At 36.2% G+C, this 20,000-nt stretch overlaps 1 long non-coding RNA gene across 1 annotated transcript in view; it reads right to left on the bottom strand.

Moving 5' to 3' along the window:
• Positions 1–9,659, bottom strand: part of LOC115222573 — an 18,596-nt gene extending 8,937 nt beyond the window's left edge. Inside the window, exons 1-2 of the long non-coding RNA XR_003882734.2 lie at positions 9,495–9,659; positions 610–744 (exon numbers count right to left, since the gene is read on the bottom strand). This is a non-coding gene — a long non-coding RNA (uncharacterized LOC115222573). The remainder of the gene's footprint in view (positions 1–609; positions 745–9,494) is intronic.
• Between the last annotated feature and the right edge of the window lie 10,341 nt (positions 9,660–20,000).

The following is a 20,000-nucleotide window of genomic DNA, read 5'->3' as shown; positions in this document are numbered from 1 at the left end:
CTAATAAAACACCCAGGCTATAACTGAGAGAGAGAGAGAGAGAGAGAGAGAGAGAGAGCACTGGGATTTTTGTCCCTGAAAAGATGAAAGGAAAAATTGATCTTGTTAGGATTTGAAATTAGAACACAGATTTTATCCAACACTCTAATGATATTGTTAGCTGATCAACTTACAAATCTATCCACTTGATGTGAATATGCTACTTAAAACATCTATAGTTTTCTGCTCTCCGTTGTTTATCAACTTTTCTTCAGAGTTGATAAATATACCCAGCTTTAAAGTCTGGGTACACCAGGCAGTTTTTGGAGGAATACATGTATAGGGATTCTCAATGCTAATCTATATGTGTTATAAATGTAGGGGCCACAGTGCATCGATTTTTCTTGAATACTTATAATACTGTTAACATAGCCCTACTAAATATTAGTATTCGAGTGATATCAGCACTTGATTTAAAGAAAAGGAACTACATCTCTCTCTCTCTCTCGTGAAAAAAAAAACAATATAATTCCTATTAAGAAAAGGTAGTTTATATCAAAGTTAGCAGAAATAAAAAAAAAAAAAAAGGCTACAGGCAAAGCAAGGGAATAATTTTATCATTTGGCTTACTTCTTTCACATCTTTTCCCATAATAACCAGTAGCAATGCATTCACATTTAAATGTTCGTCTTCCACCTGGACGTTTTATTTGACAACATCTTCCACCATGTTTACATCTTCCTTTTGGACACAACCAGTCTTCACCTGAAAATGAAAGACAAAAATGAGATACGTAGAAGTTTAAAACTTCATTTGTTAACTTAGACAAATTGCATTTCTGTAACTAAAACAGTTTTTATTTCAATATTCTGTTGATTAAAATACCCTTTTGTTTAATATGCCAAGAATGACAAACACACTTAACTGTCTACAATCCACTCTACCTTGCTGTAAGTAGGTACCAGTCTGGTATTGTTCACTGTACAGTGTCCATGACCATCACATTTAACTTTCCACAGTCCAGTCTACTTAGTGGAAAGTAGGTACCACCGTGTGGTATAGTTCACTGTACTGTGTCCATTACCAACATGCTTAACTGTCAACAGTCCAGTCTACCTATCTGCGAGTAGGTACCACAGTGTGGTATTGTTCACTGTACAGTATCCATGACCAACACACTTAACTTTCCACAGTTTAGTCTACTTAGTGGAAAGTAGGCACCACTGTGTGGTATAGTTCACTGTACTGTATCCATGACCAACACACTTAACTATAAACAGTCCAGTCTTCCTAGCTGGAAATAGCTACCACAGTGTGGTATAGTTCATTCAATTGCATCCATGATGAACACACTTAAATGTTAAAAGTTAAGTCTACTTAGTTCTAAGTAGGAACCAGAATGTGGTATAGTTTACAGTACTGTATCCATGACCAACACATTTAGATGTCAAGAATCCAGTCAACTTAGCTGTAAGTAGATGCCACAGTGTGATATAGTTAACTATACTGAGCCTGTGACCAATGCACTTAACTGTCAACAGTCCAGTGTAGCTGGCTGTAAATAGGTATCACAGTGTGGTATACTTCACTGTACTATATCTATGACCAAGACACTTAACTGTCTACACTCCAGTCTACCTAGCTGTAAAACGATACCACGGTGTGGTATAGTTCAATGTACTGTGTCCATGAAAAACACACATGTGAACAGTTCAGCTTACCTGGCTGTAAGTAGGTACCACAGTGTAATATAATTCTCTATACTATGTTGTCCATGACCAACACACACAATTGTCAACAGTCCAGTCTACTTAGCTATAAGTAGGTACTACAGTGTGGTATACTTCCCTGTAGCGTTTCTATGACCAACACATTTAAGTGTCCAAAGTCCAGTCTACCTAGTTGAATGTAGTCTCCACAGTGTGTTATAGTTCACTGTACTGTGTCCATGAAGAATTCACTTATCTGTCAACAGTCCAGTCTACTTAGTTGTAAGTAGGTACCACCGTGCAATATAGTTCATTCTCATACTTTCTTCAATGACTAAAGATTTATCTCAGTCCCAAGGCACAATTTTAGCCTACTTCTAGACTACTCAATGAAGATTTTGTTGATATTCCAAAAGTTTTTCCAACAGATTATTGGAACCAGCTATATTGTTTCAAATTGCAGCAATCCTTACTTTCACCAAATTCAGTCTATAGTTACAACAAAATGAGCCATGTATACATCTGCCATCCATGGAAACCCTTGGCAGATGTATTACTAATATAATTGTCTTACCTGGTGTGCTGTGCAAGATTGCCTCAGTGACAGAAACAAATCTTGATGATAATTTTATATTCAAAGGAAAAAAGAATATTTCTCAGCGGAACAACAAAAGCAACATTAAACCAAGAATTAAACAGTGGGGACATTTCTGATGTTCAGTATGTTGTGGGTGGAGCAGATTCGCATCAAAGAGTAAAGATCTACTAGACTGCTATCCAGGTAATATCGTCCATAGATGAAGGGCTATCACAATGAACATTGCATATCAGTGTTGTAGCTTACTTGTGATCATGAACTGATAATTTTGTTGTTGGGGTTCAAATTCCTACAAGTGCAATACATTTTATGCTGCAACATGGGGAAATATTGAATATTCTTAGACATGTTTTCATCAATAAAATCCTTAGAAAGCATTGATTTTGATTCCGTTCATGAGGAAATCGTTGATTACTGTTTTTTCTTCTCTATTTGCGCAATGTACGTTTGCATTTTAGGTAACAAGTTAGAAGCTTACTTTCTTTCATTTTATATTTGTTTTTTAAAGTTCAATTTGCTTATCTGTAGAAGAATTTTTAGTGCATCAGACAAAAATGTTAGCGGTATTTCTCAGGCTCTTTTCGTTCAGAGTGCAAATCCGGCCTAAGTCAACTTAACCTTTTACTCTTCAAGTGTCGTTAGTAATCAAGTACTGGACCAATGCAATCGATTTGTCCCCTACCCTCAAAACTGCCAGCCTTGTACCAAATTTCTCATTTTGTGAAGTCTTCTTTGATATAGTGCTTAGTACCAAATGAAAGCTGATCGAGCAGGCGTTATGACCAAAGAATTCTGATAACCGACTCTTTTTATTAAGATTATGTATAACTACATGAGCTATTACATCTGTTCATTTTCTTTTATTTTTGGAGCAAAGTGTATATTAGACAACACTATTCATTGTGTCCTCCTTTTTAAGATGACACTGTAGTTTGAAAGAGATTTGACTGCTATTTCTAGCAGGTCGAATATCTTCAGTGTCTTTACACCCATAAAAGTAAATTTGCATTATTCAGCTGATGTCACTTCCGGCTCCTTTGTTTAACAAGTATGTAAATTCCATCCGACTGGGCTCTGAGTACCACTTGACAATCTGTGTGGTACCAAGAAGCTGGAACTATTGTGCTTGAGCAACTCCACACCACCATTCAGAAGAAAAGAATGGTTTCCTTTTTGGATACGGAGATTCCGGAAAATTGCCAAAAATCGAAATTTTGACATCTTTTTACACCCCCTTACTCCTTCCCACCACAATTTCTTCATTTTTCACTTTTTCTACAACCGTAACCCTAAAACCCTAACACCCTCTGAACGTCTCAAACGCTACAGGTTGGAAAAAATAGGGATCTTTTTCTTTTGAAGGCCAGATTTCAACACAATTTCTAGTTAACTAAACACTTTAAAACTTCGTATACTGGTAGAATGTGTCAAAAGAAAACATTTTCACTTGGCTTTCTTGATAAATTTGTAATTCGTTTGTTTAACGTAGTTTAATTTTTCTAATTTTAACCAATCCTATGCTCTCTTTTGAGCTAAAATCATTTGCTGCGTCTAAAACTGAGACAACATCCTGTAACTAACCCTATCCCTAAATTTTTTTCTGAATTGTTAAATTAATTTAATTGTTACGAGTGTAAAAAAAACTAAAGCAATGGAAAATAATTTAAACAATTAACATACAAAATAATTCTATAATTTTTATACACACGCTTTCCGTAACACACGCTTTCCGTATACGTACGGAAAGCGTGTGTATAAAATTATAGAATTATTTTGTATGTTAATTGTTTGAATTATTTTCCATTGCTTTAGTTTTTTTTTTTACACGCGTAACAAATTAATTTAACAATTAAGAAAAAAAAATTTAGGGTTGGGGGTGGAGGGTTAGTTACAGGATGTTGTCTCAGTTTTAGACGCAGCAAATGATTTTAGCTCAAAAGAGAGCTAGGATTGGTTAAAATTCGAAAAATTAAAGTACGTTAAACAAACGAATTACAAATTTATCAAGAAAGCCAAGTGAAAATAATGTTTTCTTTTGACATATTCTACCAGTATACGAAGTTTTAAAGTGTTTAGTTAACTAGAAATTGTGTTGAATTCTGGCCTTCAAAAGGAAAAGATCCAAAAATAGTTCGCTATCAGGTCGCGATACTTCAGGGTTTTCTTCCGTTCGTTTACGAAAGCAGTAACCTTCCAATTAACTGCAGCATCCAGGATGTGGGAGGGAGCAAAGGAGTCGAAGACTGTGATGTCTCAAATGAGTTACCTGCGGCAGTAAAGGACATGGCTGACCCCAACGGCTCCAGAACTGAGGGGATATCAATCTGAGCCAGGGCCCGCTTAATGATTAGGTTTAGCTAAGTGTGACGAGCGAATCGTCTCCCTAATCTATTTTCAAATATTGCTAGTTTTGTCTCCCATATGTCTGTTCGGACACCGAAAATAGCCAAGAATCTCGCAGTGTTTATTTATACTTTCGTTGGCAATAATTTCGCCCCCAAATACTAAATTTCTCTAACAGTATAACACTAACACTGTTGTCAAAAATAAATGAAGTCAAATATTTTATGCTGTATTCGTGGGGCTTCAAAAGTTTAAAAATTTGCCATCACGACGTATCAGACGTTTTTCTATATTCTGTTCTTCAACTTTCAAAACTTATGCTGCTACGTTTTAAATGTTCCTTTATGAACAAGAGAAAGGTAATTTTTTTTTTTCATATTAATTACTGCTTTGCATCCGTTTCTTAGTTACAACCTTGAAAAATCGTTTTTTATTTAATCAATAGAAACTCAATAATAAATTGTTACAGTATTATTTTACTCGAATTAGTAGAAAGTCTTGGAGTGCTGAGAAACCTCTCTAGTGACTTTTGAGGCACGCCTGCCCGCTTGTAGCGCTGCCGTGGGTGTGGCAAGGTGATTCGCTGGAGCAACCAGGTGCCCTCACGACGAGCTTCATTAGTTACCTCTGCTATATTAAAATGTTTGTCATTCAAGAGTGGAATTTGAAAAAAAAGGTATCGTAGAAATGATTGGGTTAAGTATATGTTGTATTCGTAAGGCTTCTAAATTTTGTCTTAAATATTTGCCATCTCGAAGTAGCAGGGGTTTCTCTATATTTTTCAGCTATATTAAAATGTTTGTCACTAAGTTGATACTGTTACGACATGACATTTACTCTAAGCCTCAGTTGTCCTAGCTTCTTTTCTGTTAGAATTTCCGTCGGTTTAGCTACGCTTTACAATCACGTACGTAATTAACGGGTCGATCTGGTTGTGTTGCAAATTTTTGAGCAGATTTTGTATTGTCAAGAGTGGAATTTGCTAAAAACAGTATGAACCACAATAGCGTACAGTTGATCTATTGGGTTGAGTCATAATTTCCGGTCTTGCTAAACACTTTTACTCATGAAAAAATTTTACAAAGAAATATTTTCAATTATCAGTATAGTTACCATTATTTTGAGTGATCACTTAGGTAGCTTCTTGATTATCCTCACGCAAAATTCAGCTAGCTTCGACATGAAACTTTTTCACAAACGTTTTCACGTGATAGACTTGAGAAAATATTTTTATCAGAACATTTTGTTGAGATCGAAAAAGATGGAAATTAGTTGGTGCAAGGTTTGGTGACAATGATGGACCCTGCATAATTCTGGCTGACAGTAGTCTTGCGTTATCATGGTGAAACACAATGCTTCTCCTATTGACGAATGCAGGGCGTTTTCTTGAAAGATTTTCATGCACACGTTGTAGTTGTTGAGAGTATGTTGACATTTAGTGTTTGATTGTGGCTTCAAAACTCAAAATGAATAATGCTGCAGTGATCCCACCATGCACACAGTATAATCTTCCTTCCATGGAAGTCAGTTTTTGAGGTATGTTGTAGAGATTTATCCTTATCAAACTTCAATACCTTTCGCATTGAACGTAGTCATAAAAGATCCATTTTTCACCTCCTGCAATATTATTGAGAAACGGGTCATTTCTCTGTCTTGAAATAAGATTTATCGCTATGGACAAGCGATCTTCCCTATTCTTACAAGTATAGGGAACCCAAGCACCCAGCTTGCTGACTTCTATTTCCAAGTGGCAGCAGATAGTGGATTAAGATGTGTTTTAGTTAATTGCTAATTCCTGAGTACTTTTCTGAGGAGTGAATTTCAATAATTCTCTTAAAGCATCCTCATCGATGATCGTCCTGGTCCGATTTGATCTCTCGGTGACAAATATCCGGAATGAAACTTTGAAAACCAATTTCAAACTTGACGGTCAGCAATGACACCTTTGGCCATTAAAACTGCATATTTTCTCAGCTGTTTCTGTAGCATTTTTTCCATTCTTAAACTCCCACAACATCAACATGTCAAATATACACATCCATTTTAGGGAAGTGAAATTTTGATATTAAACTATGATGTGCTGCTTAAATATGAGTGACAGACGAGGCTCTTTCAAAAGCATTCGTTTCAATTTTAAAACATCTGAAGTTTGAAATGCGTTGTTAAAATTTACTTCCAAATACTGGAAACTATAATTCAATCCAATGCATTGTTTGTTCGTTTAATTAACGTATGTTGATGCCTTTCTTTTCTGTTAAGTACTTCTTGTCTATTTTGTCACTTACATGAATGCATTTGATAAAGTGCTAGATTCGTTTTTTGTTTTGGACAAATAGAAAAATCATGATTATTCGTGAGTATGCTTAAAAATATACTAAATATTTTTTTAGTGAATACACACCGAGGTCGGCTTAGAAATTTGTTGATGTTACACTGTCTTTTCTTTGGTGTCATTGGCTTTAATTTTAAGCAGCAATGTGAAAGAATTAATCATTATCAATCGGTTACTGTCTTCTATTTTTCATTTTGTGTGAGGTGTATGTTTAGGATATGTTACCTAATGTCCCTAATATTTCGGCTTTTTGGTACCAGTGAATGTCTAGTATCGATGTTGTCATGTTTGATGTTTTGGCAGATGCAGAAAAAGTCACTGGTCTGAGTGAATCACATGGCTAAATCACTTGTGCCTGACTACATAAATTGTCCATTAGATTTTCTAGATAACATTCTATGCAGGAATAGAAATATAATTAAATCCCACCCCACCCTAAATTAAGCTTTTAGGGTTACGGTTAGGGTTAAGGTTGGGATTTTAGGGTTAGGGTTACGGAAAAAGTGAAAAATGAAGAAATTGTGGCGGGAAGGAGTAAGGAGTGTAAAAAATTTCAAAATTCCGATTTTTGGCAATTTTCCGGAATCTCCGTATCCGAAAAGGTGGGGTTTTGGCAAAAATTTTTTTTTAATAATGCTTTGCGAGAAAATGGGTGGTGGTGGGGGTGAGGACGGTAGGAAGTCTTTCCTAATAATAATAATAATATCGAAAAATGCTTTAGGAATGAGAACCCAGTTTCAAAATTTCCCCAAGACACCTGATGAAGGCTGGAAGGTATATCAGCCGAAACACTGTGTCAACAACAATCGAACAGAGTCAATACTATTGAAAAGGCTGCAAGACGCAACGAAAATTTTAGGAAAATAAATATAAGGAATAAGTGGAAATTTTACCGGTGCGTGTGTAAAATTATAAGGCACAAAAAGGAAATGACTCTCCCCAGACACAACCTTCCTGCCAAAATGAATGAAAATATTTCTCCTCTTGAAATAATTTGCTTCCACTTTTTTTCCTGTATAATGTTGGACAAGTTCAAAAATTTCGAGCACTCTTCATTTTATGGTAAAGTATGGCAATGTCTTTTTTTCAATCCTTACTATCTACTGAACTTGGCTCATTGCTATGCGAAACAGTGCTTTAGAGTAATAATAATCGATGTTCAAATATAGTTTCAGTCTGTATCTAGTTAATGTTGGATTGTAAGCTGCTTTCTTTTGGTGAAAATGAAAGACTGTTACCTTTTGTTCCTGCGTGTCTGGTTGGACACTGAAAATAGCTGACTACATAATTTGTCTATTAGATTTTCTAGCTAACATTCTATGCAGGAATAGAAATATTATTTCTAAGTCCCTGTAAAGAAGACTACGGCAGCGGTACTGGATATTAATAGTTATCGCCAAGCTAATATCGCAGTCCATAAATATAGGACGAAAGCTGCCGTTGATTAGCCCCAAGAGGCTATCGCCTCTAGCTAGTTACATGACAAACGAACCTGTGTCCAATATAACCTTCGAACAGGGGAGGTCAGCCGCTTCCCCTTACTGGTCAGACATCTGCAGACATGTTCAATATCGAGCTTGGAATCTCGAATCTAAATAAAATCTGCGCCCTTTTGGCCGAGCAAAGCATACATCTATCTGATCCATTCATATATGGTTTAGACATTTCTATTATTCTCCATTTGGTCACATATGGTACATTTTTCTCTTTCATGGCGCAAATGTGGCTCGCCAACTTTGTGGTTTTGCTTTTCTGTGGCGGAATGATGCCATGTGGTTGGCGGGGGTATTTAAAAAAAAAATTCTTTCACATAATCCGACGTATGTTCTTTTATCGGTTGTGTCACTGCTATTAAGGGTTGCCGAGACCTCTGCTCCATATATAATGAACTTCGTCATACACTGCTGGTCCAGCGGACAGGATTCCGCATTGTGACAATTGCAACCTGATTCAGTTTCCTGTTGGTTCTTGCGGGTGATAATACTTTATATACTTGAGTGATTATGTAGGAGGGTCAGGAATTTTCTATCTACCTATATATATATATATATATATATATATATATATATATATATAATAGAGAGAGAGAAATAAAATCATGTATCAGGTCGTTCACGATGGCTAAATCGTTAGCGACTAATCTGGCACTGCTTGGTGAGGAGTTGGCTAGTCTACCTTTTCATTTTAGGTTTAGTAATCAATCTTTTGGAATTAAATAGAAGACATAACTGCGCTGAAGCAAAGCTTTTATCACTCTTAACTCTCTGCTTATTTCCCGAACAGCTTCTATGGCTAGATTTATTTAGAACGTGTTAAAGGTGCTGCCTTAATATACCCTAGGTTCTAAGAAAGAAAATTTAAAAAAAAAGTAATTTTGAAGCAGGCATAGTTAGTTTGTTTCGTACTCATGCGATTCTGTGTTCGATTCCATTGCGTTTTCGCAAACAATTTATCCTTTATACATTTTTAAAATCTCTTTTGAAACCTTGTTTTTGAGCGATGAGGAGAAACTGAAATTAACAATAATTCTTACCTTTTAAATCCCGTTCACATTTAGCACGATTGCTATACGTAAATGGGTTGATGTTATCAGAGACTTTGCTACAAACGCAACGGCCATTTTGGATGTTACATCCTTTGAATTGGATTTTGAAGCTTTGAATAATAGTGATGGCTGAAAATAAAAATAAGCTAAAGTATTAAATGGTTTCATTGTTGTGAGTTTTACTATAATGTTAATTAAAAATATTCAATAGTTTAACATTTTAATTGAAAATATTTTAAAATTATTTCACTGGTTCTACTTAGCTCAAGCTTGAACGAGTGAACTCGAGATCAAAAACATTCCAGCCATAACCATACCATGTTTTCTTTGATGGTGGCAAGTGTAGCAATGTATTATTAATGTTTTTGCCCTTATTTCTAATTTTTCTTTCTCAGGTGGTAAAATGTGATCTGAGAGGATTAACTGTATGATAGGTTAAAAGTTTTTGAGCTGGTAAAATGTCACTGGGAAGGTTTAACTGTGTCATACGTTTAAATTTCTGATGGTAAAATGTAAAGCAATTAAACCTTTCCAATCATATTTTACCGCCTGAAAAAATTTAAACAAGTAACACAGTTAAACCTCTCCAGTGACATTCTATCATTTCATTGAAATGAAGCAGCTAAACCTTCCAAATCACGGGTTAAAATTTGGGTGGGGTAGTGATTTGAATGGTTTGACTGCTTCACTTGTTTACATTGTTTGGTAGACTTTAATCGTAAACAAATTTTATTTTCCTATCTATGAAGATAGGTGGTCAAAAGATTTCCTTAATTTTCCAGCAGGAACTGGTAACGTCAGTTAGAGAACCACTGAAATAAGAGCTACCCTTTTTAATTCCAGGCAGGTGCTATTATTCTGAAAGCAGGGTAGGAAGTAATTAAAGAAATAAAGTTTGAACAATTTTTTAAAATATCCTAATCTCGATATTTTTGGAATATATTGGACTATATTGTTCAGTGTATCTTCTACTTAATAAAACGTCTGCGGTGTGTGAACAGTGAGATTTTTGCTGTTATTTCTAGCAGGTCGACTAATCATATTGAGGCCTCCCACCCAACTCGTTCTCGGTTCCACGTGTTGGTTGGGTGTCGATTAGCAGGTAAAGCATATTAAAAATTATCTTTTTTCCCCGATAACGTAGGAATTTCTTTATTAAAGAAAGAAATTTAGATGGAACAACTGAGGTATCTGCTCAGATTCGATTCTACTGAATGCCACATTGGGAATGACTTCTAGTGTAGCTTCAGGTCGACCAATTTTCTGTGGAATTGGTCGACGGAAACTGTGTGGAAGCTCGTCACATTGTTTTAGGAAACTGATGAACCGGTGATTTCGGATTTGCAATTTTTTTTAATTGTAGGTCGTGCTGAAGTTGCATTCATAATGACGTACCCTAATGAATCGCATGATAATTTCAATCCCTGATTCAATGGAAACCAAATGGAATCAAATGATGACAAAAAAGAATTGTGTTCTGCGTTAAATTTACTTTCAACCGTTTTCTCTTTCCTTTTTCTTTTTTCAACCTTAAGCCTCTGAAGCTATCTCTTCTGGGGCAATAAGTGTTCCTCTAGGAACCATTTTGCACTCCAATATATCGAAACCGTGGAGTTACTTTTGGAAGCTTTAAATGTATTAAGGTCGAACAGCCTCTGCATTAGAAATGTAAATTTATTATCTATTAAATAGCATTTCGTTCTTTACTTTCCATTGTTTTATATTTTAAGTGTTGTCTTCTACATTAAGCAAACAATAAACAGAAACTGTATACTGGGAGACTTCAGATTATATATTGGGTAACGTTCGTGAAACAAACGAGGTTGAATAATTAGTAATTCTTTTCAATGAATTTATTATACTGTATTGAAAATTGAACAGGTTTAAATAAACGTAAAAATTACGAAGTTTTATTTTGGAGCGGATTGTCAAGTGCCTTTTAGATAATTTAATAAAAGACCATATTTGTATTTGATTCTCAATAACGTCATAAAATGATTGAGAATTACCACAAACGTAAATAAAAACATGACTTTATAAATTGAATTAGTATGTTATCTTTAGTGCATTTTTTTGGAACGTACAAACAATGTTAAAAGGGGAAACTGTTCCATTGTTCATCTACAACAATGTTTTAGCTCCTTATTGTTCCAAAAGAGATAGTTTCAGAGGTTTAACTGACAAGTTGACTTTCTGAAACTCTGGTTTGTTTGATTGTCTTTTCTTTACTACATTATACAATACAATAAACTGGGACAAATAAATATATGTAGGACAAGGTAAATTAAAAGCGACCGAGTGGAGAAACGCTAGAATGCCTACCAGATTCAGAACTAACTGATTTTTATTTGGTTTATAACAGTGGCAATAGGTATTCCAACAATTTTTACTTGGCAGATATTCCTGAATTTATACATTGTTGCATTAATGGCTAATGTTCTCCACGGTCTTGGTACAAAGAAGAGAAAAAATACCTAATATCACTAACTGGAGGTGATATGGAGACTCAACGATGAACAGAGGACTTTTTGTAGAAAGGGCACTGGGTCTGCAGCCAGTAATGTTATGAAACAGTTTGAAAGTCAATCGGAAACGAGTGTTTATCACTTGTAGCGTAACATAGCTGTTCGGCAAATACCTATTGATAAAATAGTACCAAATTTAGAAATAATTACTTGGATCAATATACGCGATTGAACCTTTTGATGGCGGTACCTTAGCGTGGATGCAGTCCAATAACCAGTAAAAAAAACTAATATACAGGGTTGGCCAAAAGTCATCCGACAGTAAATCAAAATTCCATACATACTTGATAATCAAATTTATTTATTCATTCCAGTTACGAATGTTTAATAATTGAATGCTATGAGTTAAATCACCGTTTCTTTTCCAACACGTGTCTATTTATTAGCAAAGTCCCTTATAAATTAATTTCTTTTTTCTAATCTTGGAATTTGATGGGGTTTTTTATTTACTGTCAGGTGACTTTTGGCCAACCTTATATATATGTGTGTATGTGTGTGTGTGTATATATATATATATATATATATATATATATATAATATATATATATATATATATATATATATATATATATATATATATATATATATATGTATGTGTGTGTGTGTGTGTGTGTGTGTGTGTGTGTGTCCTCCCTCAGACACTTCAAAACGTCACAGTAGAACTCTCAGTTGACGGTTTGGATCTTTTCTGTTTGATAGACGGAATTTTCTAGTTAACTAAAAAATTTGAAACTTCGTATACTGGTAGAATGTGTCAAAAGAAAACATTTTTGTAAACAAAATTGAAAACAAAATTGTAATTCGTAACTTAAACGTAGTTTAATTTTTACGAATTTTAACCAATGAAATCCCAGCATTGCTGCGTTATCGATATCGATAAAGAAATATAGCAGACGCACGACACACACGACACACACACACACACACACATTTGCACAAGCACATAGTAATTAATATATAAGCGTACACACACATACAAACGGACATATACATACACACACATACGCACACAAGCATACATTACACGTTCGTGTTTTGCCACTTGCCGCAACAAATTTGCACAAAAGGTAAATAAACCAGAAGAGAGGGGGGTCAATGTTTCATCGTTTCGGGGTCGATAAATTAAGTACCAATTACGCACTGGTGTCGAGGATTTTTTCCCCAATTTATATCACAGCTTCCGACAAGCTGGGGGCATCCTTTTATGAAAAAATATTTCGCAATTTTTTACAATACTACTCACACTCCACACGCAAACTCGAGACCGATTTAGGCATATTATTGTTTTGTTTTTGTTGTTTCTGGCCCTTCAAAACCATGGGAGAAGCCTTTTCGGTAAAAAAAAATAAAGAAAATATTAAAAAAATATCGTTAATATTTTTATTGGGAGACGAAATTCATCGATTTAAGGGATATAGCTGTTATTTCTAGCACATGTAGAAGACAGAAGACAGAAGAGAGAAAGGATGAGTAAGACGTGTGCGTGTGAGTTTTTAGATGCAGTAAATAATTTGAGCTCGAATGCTGCGATTTCATTGGTTAAAATTCGTAAAATTAAACTACGTTTAAGTTACGAATTACAATTTTGTTTTCAATTTTGTTTACAATAATGTTTTCTTTTGACACATTCTACCAGTATACGAAGTTTCAAATTGTTTAGTTAACTAGAAAATTCTGTCTATCAAACAGAAAAGATCCGACGGTTTGGCTTTGGGGGACGAATACTCGACGCACAATACCATATTTCCGGGGATCACGCTCATGGCAGTTCTTCTAGATGGCTCATCGTCTTGAAGCGCCCGTGTCACTCGAAATATTGCTTACGACCCATTGCCTCGTCGCCGTAAGCTTGCCGAATCATGCTCAATGGCTCTGTGATAGACTTCCCAAGTTTAATGCAAAATTTCACAATGGCTCTTTGTTCTTGTCCATTGCTAAATAGCAGACTACAGCATACACATGATCACAAAAACACAGCAGTGTCACTCGGCATACTGCCTCATGAAGGTCACTGCTAACTCTCACTGTGAACGCAATCCTATGCTACCATCTGTTGGTACGCTACAGAACTTGTCCAGGAACTTTTTGATACCACCTCGTATGTAGAAGTAAATCTGGATTGACAAAGCACATGGAAATGCCACAACAATTTCCAGTAGTTTTTACAGTGAAATCAAACATTTCCATGTGATAGTGTGGAAAAATTTGTAAATCTCTAGTTGGACTAAAGTCATTTTCGGCCAACATGTAGCCTATCTCAAGCCATCTTGTAGTAATTTTAAAACGAAAGGTTTTAGCTCCATATTACCTGCTAGTTTGTGTGTTGGTTATTAACTAGTTTGGTGCCTGTGTACACATAATTTCCGTTTAGTAAATTCACTTGGCAATGGTGGATCCTAGACTATTGTGGAAGACACCAGCCCAAGGTGTCATGCAGTGGGACTGAACCTGAAACCACATGGTTGCAAAGCGAGCTTCTTAAGTGTTTTGATTTATTATGTGAATACGGTTGTTTTTGTGGGTGGGTACAATCTGTACGAACTTCGCTTTTCAGTCATTGAGTTTTAGTAACATTGTTTTGGATTTACGTTTTTTCATTTAAAATTGCACTTCTCACGAACCTTGAAATACAGACTGGTAGTAGTCACTGCATTTTTAAAGAAATGAAGAGATATATGAATGGGCCGAATTCATGTATTCTTTTAAGAGCTGAATGTTTTTTTTCTTCTTTTGTTGCTTAGTTTATTTTCATACGAATTAACAAATATTTGCACAGTTTCGACATTAAGTTTGTGAACAAAAGCATATAGAAAGATATTTGTTGATTGGCTTTATTTGAATCAATTTTGATTAACTATGTTATCGATTGTATTGTGTCTCATTATAAATTATTCCAACCGTCACCACTTTCTTTTTTTTTACAGCATAGGACTACGTTACCCAATGTGTACATCTTTCTTTTTGTTTAAGACAATGTGGTATGATTTGATGCAGATTCAACGGCTACACATATTAATTTGGACTAGTTTTTGAAATCATTTGCTGCATTACAGTGTTATCAATTGTAAAGCAAAGTTTACTGCGTTTTTTTTCTTTGTTTTTGTCGTTTTCAACCAACACATTATCCCTCCTTTCTGTGAAAATTATCCATTCTCTCCTTAATTCTCATCATGTATTCTTTTATTTGTTTGTTATTTGACAGCGGCCATGTTGGAGCACCGCCTTTAGTCGAACAAATCGACCCCAGGACTTATTCTTTGTAAGCCTACTGCTTATCCTATCGTTCGCTTTTGCCGAACCGCTAAGTTACGGGGACGTAAGCACACATCGATTGTCAAGCGATGGTGGGTGGACAAACATAGACAAACACACACATACACACATACACACACACACACACACACACACACACACACATTTATATATAAATATATATATATAATATATATATATAAATATATATATATATATATATAATATATATATATAAATATATATATATATATATATATATATATATATATATATATATACAATGGGCTTCGTTCAGTTTCCGTCTACAAAATCCACTCACAAGGCTTTGGTTGACCCGAGGCTATAGTAGAAGACACTTGCCCATGTGGTTGGGAAGCAAGCTCCTTTATTTTATGAAATTGGCCATGAAGGCCTTACATTGAGGGGAGAGCACTAGTGAGGACAAAAAAAATATGAATGAATGAAAGATGAAATGAAGCCGTTCTGCCCCACACCGAGCGGCTTTAATGAATCCGTTAATACAACTTTTTTTTTTGGAACACAATTATTTACACCACTATTTGCAACAGTTAAACACCATTTTTTTTCATAATGTCTGTTATATATTTTTAAAAATATCAAAATACTTTATTCGTTCCGGCATTGTGCTGATGTCTATTCTTTTGACCTATCACTCGCAGTAAAAAATTTCCACATAATTATGTAATCTAAACAGGTATTCCCGGTCCTCCAACGTGCAGTGAATGTTCTCGGGCAGACCCCTTACTCCCGTTACATCCACTTTAATCACTCTGTCCCACGAGTCTACCTCATTGTACAGTTCTTCATTTTGTCCATTGTACATTATTACATATTTTCCTTACAGGGCGGAAGTGGGTAAGTTTGAGACTCCTTTTTATGTCAGACAGGGTGTGGGAGGCTGGTGTCTGTAGGGAGTGATTGGGGTAGAATGGGTGTGGGGGGGGGGCGGGGTGTAGGTTAGGGGTCGTCCTTTACCACGTGTGTCCTCTTTCTCCTTTTCCTTCTCTTTTTTTCCGCCATTTCCCAGCTGGTATTCGCCTCCTCTTCTTCAACGCTGGTACTTGTCTTCGTCTGTGGTGCCACATCACTTTCCTTTTCCTCCATGAGCAGTGGAGCACCAAACACTTTCTCACTCTCCTGTCTCTCCTTGGCCTTTTCTACTGGTGGAGGACAATCCGCTCTAATGTAGCTTTTCAGGCCACATTTATAATACCGCGGAATCCTCCCTTCCACTCTGACTTTCAATATTGTCTCTCCTACTGTGATGGTCCCCACTATCTTTTCTATATCTTCTTCCGCGACTTGCACCACCATATCAAGGGTTTGTCCCTGCTAGTTCCTAGGGGTGTTCTGGTGGCCTGGAGGACCACCACCTTCTCCATGCCAGCAGTATGGCATCCACCAGCCAGGCTACATCCACTTCTGGGGGTATTTCTTCCGCCCTAACCCTAGAAGCACGTCTCCCAAGGTATATAGGTAGAAGAACCTCTTCATCCATTTTCAGCGGTGTTGCTGAGTGCAGCCTGGCAGTAGCTACCTTTCTGAACTGTACCTCCACCGTTCTAAACTGTTTCCTCTCGCAAGGTAGGAAATCCTTTGCCAGATTGGTCTCAGTGCCTTTTCTATTTGAGTCGTTGACATGATCTTGATCTTTCTTGCTGCCAGAGTATGTTTGGTAAATTATTGTTCTTTCTGCTACTTCCTTTAAAACTTCTTGGTGGGAGGAACACTTTCACTTCTTTCCCCTCCCTTTTAAGCATTCCCTTGAACATGCTCACATCCTCCATCTTTGTTTTTTTCTTTTGTTGATGCAGCATCATTTCTTGCTTCCATTGCTTCATCTATTTTCTTTATACACTTCACCATTTCTTCCTTAGACGACACAAAGTCCGAAGAAGGGCAGTTTACTTCTGGTGGTATGTCTTCTACCCTAACCCTGAAAGCACGTCTCCCAAGGTATACGGGTAGAAGCACCACTTCGTCCGTTTTCAATAGTGTGGCTGTGTGCAATCTAGCGGTAGCTATATCCCGAAACTTCACATCCACCGTTCCGTACTTTCTTGCCGTGGCAAGGTAGGATATCTCTTGTCAGACTGGCTTTAAGGCCTTTTCAACTTGTGCATCCGACACCACTTCTATTTTTCTTGTTGCCACCGCGTATGTTCTGTAAACAATCGTTCTCTTTTCCTTATCTTTTAACACTTCTTTGGTGGTGGTGGGGAACACTTTCACGTCGTTCTCCTCCCTTTTAAGTATTTCTTTGAACTTGCTCAGCTCTTCCGGGCTTATGTCTTCAATTTTTCCTTTTGCCGCTGCAGCGTAATTCTTTGTTTCTATTGCTGCGTCAATCTTGTTAAAACATTTCACCATTTCTTCTTCAGACAACACAAATTCTAAAGAAGAATAGTTCAAATCCTCACACCCATTAAATTAGAGGGAAAACGTCGCATCACCAAGGCAGAAAAAAAAACACGTAGTTAACAAACAAAACCAGCAATCCAACTGACAAACGCTATACCGGAAGCAAGCTTCTTACCACACAGCCATTCCCGATGAATTTCGATTTTCTTTTCCTTCTATTTTTTTTAAAGTTAGGGTGGGGATAGGGAATTTGTTTCTGGTAATAAAAACAAAATTAGAAAACTTATCAATACGTGTAAAAAAAAACTGATAATCAAATCAACTCGAGAATAATCAAATCAATTTTTTATCAAATCTCATGAAGCTAACAGAAGTAGAAACAACTTTTAAAAAACTAAATCGATACGAAATTCCGATTGGATTTCTGTTTTCACTCTCGATTCCATCCCTCACCCCAATTTTTCAGATTTAAAAGCAAAACGCTTAATTAGCTGCCCAAAATTAAAATAGTAATTGAATCAATTGTGCACGCTATAATGGTCAATTTCTTATCTATATATATATAATATATATATATATTAATATATGTGTGTGTGTGTGTGTGTGATTTAAGATAGTAGCTCACCTACACAGCATTTATAGGTGAGCTACTAAGTTTCATACTTGATAGTACAATCGTCGGACGGACTTATAGTGTGTCATCCTTTTCAACCAGAACTCTGGGTTGAGAAATCCCAAGAACTGTTATCGTCTAGTATACACACATGCATAAACACATGCACATATATATACACACATAGATGCACATACCCACCTTTGCGAATATAGATACACATACACACATACACATACTTATATGCATCTCTCTCTCTCTATATATATATATATATGTGTATATATATATATATATATATATATATATTATATATATATATATATATATATTATATATATACCTACGCGCACATATGCACTGAAACAACACGCATCTATATGTGTACATATACACACAAACATGTACAGATATCTACACACATATACACGCATACATATGTAATCGATACATACATACATACATACATGCATACAGATACACGGACACATAGGAATGAGCTATATGCCATCCACTCATATACATGTATATGCATCTATATTATATATAAGGCGTTCCATGGTCGCTTGATCTTGGTGGTGCTTTGGACAGTCTTGATGAGAAGTGCCTTCCAAGACAATTACGTTCGAAAAGACTAAAGCTCATTAAAAGATCTCTGTGATGGCTGCCCATGCTTATTATTCATTTGATGATGTAACTAGTATCTTCCCATCCAAGCAGACAGTAAAATGGTCAGATATGAAAACTGGTGCAAATCCCCGTGTATACATGAATGGAAACGATCTCATTGGGGAAACTGAGATTAATGGAGAGATGAAATATTACCGACTTGACTTAACTAGACAACTCGAGGAAGGTTATCGACCGAAATTAACACTAAATAAAAGAAAACATACCATAACTCTTAAGTATGGATCTAGGTGCATGTTTTCTTAATTGTCATTAAACATATTTCATTTGAAACTGCTGAAAATGAAGAACATGATATATTATCTGCCTTGAAGGAAGACACGCAAAAATATAAATATATATATTTTTATATTTATTTATTTGTCTAGTTTCAGCTCACTAGCTGTGGCCATGCTGGGGCACCGCCATTTGGTGTTGCTACATGATTTTACTTCACAAATGCTTTTTAGCAATTGCCATTTGGTGCACGAGAGAGTTCGATGCAGCTGCCCTCATCTGCACCTCCTGCCGTGAAGTTGGTTCATCTGGGATACCTGACAAGAAGAGATCCAGTTTCATTTTAAAGACATCTGCATTCACCCCATGCAGGTCTCTTAGGTTCTTCGGGAGGATATTGAAGAACTGTGGGCCTCGGAAGCCCAGGCTATCACAGTATCTTGTCCTACATCTTGATGGCAAATTTGGAGTCCTTGGCACTATGCAGTGGCGCCCAGTTCTGGCATTTGTGTAACTCTCGATGCCAAAGTTTGGGACAAGTCCTTCTAGGATCTTCCAGATGTATATTATGGCATATCTTTCTCGCCTACGCTCTAAGGAATAGAGTCTCAATCTCTTGAGTCTTTCCCAATAGCTTATATGCTGCACAGAGGCTATCTTCTTCGTGTAGCTTCGTTGGATCGCCTCAAGTTCTGTGATTAACTTGACACTGGATGGTGACCATAGCTGAGAGCAATAGTCAAAGTGGCTTAGGACAAGTGTCCTCCAGAGGACCATCATGGTTTCCTGGTCTCTTGTCCTGAAGGTTCTAAG

Source organism: Octopus sinensis, linkage group LG20 (genome assembly GCF_006345805.1).
Source record: "Octopus sinensis linkage group LG20, ASM634580v1, whole genome shotgun sequence".
In the NCBI taxonomy this organism is placed as follows: Eukaryota; Metazoa; Mollusca; class Cephalopoda; order Octopoda; family Octopodidae; genus Octopus; species Octopus sinensis.
Note: the sequence above shows the minus strand (reverse complement) of the source record. Positions and strands in the feature narration are given on the sequence as shown.